Source organism: Coregonus clupeaformis, unplaced genomic scaffold, assembly GCF_020615455.1.
Source record: "Coregonus clupeaformis isolate EN_2021a unplaced genomic scaffold, ASM2061545v1 scaf0059, whole genome shotgun sequence".
NCBI lineage: Eukaryota > Metazoa > Chordata > Actinopteri > Salmoniformes > Salmonidae > Coregonus > Coregonus clupeaformis.
The window spans coordinates 687,501-690,000 of NW_025533514.1; the positions used below are offsets into that span (position 1 = coordinate 687,501).

Here is a 2,500-nt window from a genome sequence, read left to right on the forward strand (position 1 = left end):
TCTCTCTGTCCCTGTGTGTGTCTCTGTCTCTCTGTCCCTGTGTGTGTCTCTGTCTCTCTGTCCCTGTGTGTGTCTCTGTCTCTCTGTCCCTGTGTGTGTCTCTGTCTCTCTGTCCCTGTGTCTCTGTCTCTCTGTCCCTGTGTGTGTCTCTGTCTCTCTGTCCCTGTGTGTGTCTCTGTCTCTCTGTCCCTGTGTGTGTCTCTGTCTCTCTGTCCCTGTGTGTGTCTCTGTCTCTCTGTCCATGTGTGTGTCTCTGTCTCTCTGTCCCTGTGTGTGTCTCTGTCTCTCTGTCCCTGTGTGTGTCTCTGTCTCTCTGTCCCTGTGTGTGTCTCTGTCTCTCTGTCCCTGTGTGTGTCTCTGTCTCTCTGTCCCTGTGTGTCTCTCTGTCCCTGTGTGTGTCTCTGTCTCTCTGTCCCTGTGTGTGTCTCTGTCTCTCTGTCCCTGTGTGTGTCTCTGTCTCTCTGTCCCTGTGTCTCTGTCTCTCTGTCCCTGTGTGTGTCTCTGTCTCTCTGTCCCTGTGTGTGTCTCTGTCTCTCTGTCCCTGTGTGTCTCTGTCTCTCTGTCCCTGTATGTCTCTGTCTCTCTGTCCCTGTGTGTCTCTGTCTCTCTGTGTGTCTCTCTGTCTCTCTGTCCCTGTGTGTGTCTCTGTCTCTCTGTCCCTGTGTGTGTGTCTCTGTCTCTCTGTCCCTGTGTGTGTCTCTGTCTCTCTGTCCCTGTGTGTGTCTCTGTCTCTCTGTCCCTGTGTGTGTCTCTGTCTCTCTGTCCCTGTGTGTCTCTCTGTCTCTCTGTCCCTGTGTGTGTCTCTGTCTCTCTGTCCCTGTGTGTGTCTCTGTCTCTCTGTCCCTGTGTGTGTCTCTGTCTCTCTGTCCCTGTGTGTCTCTGTCTCTCTGTCCCCGTATGTCTCTGTCTCTCTGTCCCTGTGTGTCTCTGTCTCTCTGTGTGTCTCTCTGTCTCTCTGTCCCTGTGTGTGTCTCTGTCTCTCTGTCCCTGTGTGTGTCTCTGTCTCTCTGTCCCTGTGTGTGTCTCTGTCTCTCTGTCCCTGTGTGTGTCTCTGTCTCTCTGTCCCTGTGTGTCTCTGTCTCTCTGTCCCTGTGTGTCTCTGTCTCTCTGTCCCTGTGTGTGTCTCTGTCTCTCTGTCCCTGTGTCTCTGTCTCTCTGTCCCTGTGTGTCTCTGTCTCTCTGTCCCTGTGTGTGTCTCTGTCTCTCTGTCCCTGTGTCTCTGTCTCTCTGTCCCTGTGTGTGTCTCTGTCTCTCTGTCCCTGTGTGTGTCTCTGTCTCTCTGTCCCTGTGTGTGTCTCTGTCTCTCTGTCCCTGTGTGTGTGTCTCTGTCTCTCTGTCCCTGTGTGTGTGTCTCTGTCTCTCTGTGCCTGTGTGTGTCTCTGTCTCTCTGTCCCTGTGTGTGTCTCTGTCTCTCTGTCCCTGTGTGTGTCTCTGTCTCTCTGTCCCTGTGTGTGTCTCTGTCTCTCTGTCCCTGTGTGTGTCTCTGTCTCTCTGTCCCTGTGTGTGTCTCTGTCTCTCTGTCCCTGTGTGTCTCTGTCTCTCTGTCCCTGTGTGTGTCTCTGTCTCTCTGTCCCTGTGTGTCTCTGTCTCTCTGTGTGTGTCTCTGTCTCTCTGTCCCTGTGTGTGTCTCTGTCTCTCTGTCCCTGTGTGTGTCTCTGTCTCTCTGTCCCTGTGTGTGTCTCTGTCTCTCTGTCCCTGTGTGTGTCTCTGTCTCTCTGTCCCTGTGTGTGTCTCTGTCTCTCTGTCCCTGTGTGTCTCTGTCTCTCTGTCCCTGTGTGTGTCTCTGTCTCTCTGTCCCTGTGTGTCTCTGTCTCTCTGTGTGTGTCTCTGTCTCTCTGTCCCTGTGTGTGTCTCTGTCTCTCTGTCCCTGTGTGTCTCTCTGTCTCTCTGTCCCTGTGTATCTCTCTGTCCCTGTGTGTGTCTCTGTATCTCTGTCCCTGTGTGTGTCTCTGTCTCTCTGTCCCTGTGTGTGTCTCTGTCTCTCTGTCCCTGTGTGTGTCTCTGTCTCTCTGTCCCTGTGTGTCTCTGTCTCTCTGTCCCTGTGTGTGTCTCTGTCTCTCTGTCCCTGTGTATGTCTCTGTCTCTCTGTCCCTGTGTGTGTCTCTGTCTCTCTGTCCCTGTGTGTCTCTGTCTCTCTGTCCCTGTGTGTCTCTGTCTCTCTGTCCCTGTGTGTCTCTCTGTCCCTGTGTGTGTCTCTGTCTCTCTGTCCCTGTGTGTGTCTCTGTCTCTCTGTCCCTGTGTGTGTCTCTGTCTCTCTGTCCCTGTGTGTCTCTGTCTCGCTGTCCCTGTGTGTCTCTGTCTCTCTGTCCCTGTGTGTGTCTCTGTCTCTCTGTCCCTGTGTGTGTCTCTGTCTCTCTGTCCCTGTGTGTGTCTCTGTCTCTCTGTCCCTGTGTGTGTCTCTGTCTCTCTGTCCCTGTGTGTGTCTCTGTCTCTCTGTCCCTGTGTGTCTCTGTCTCTCTGTCCCTGTGTGTCTCTGTCTCTCTGTCCCTGTGTGTGTCTC

General features: G+C 53.7%; 1 protein-coding gene across 1 annotated transcript in view; it reads right to left on the reverse strand.

Moving 5' to 3' along the window:
• txk (TXK tyrosine kinase) overlaps positions 1-2,500 on the reverse strand; it is a 38,117-nt gene that overhangs the window by 17,826 nt on the left and 17,791 nt on the right. The gene's annotated exons all lie outside the window — the stretch shown is intronic.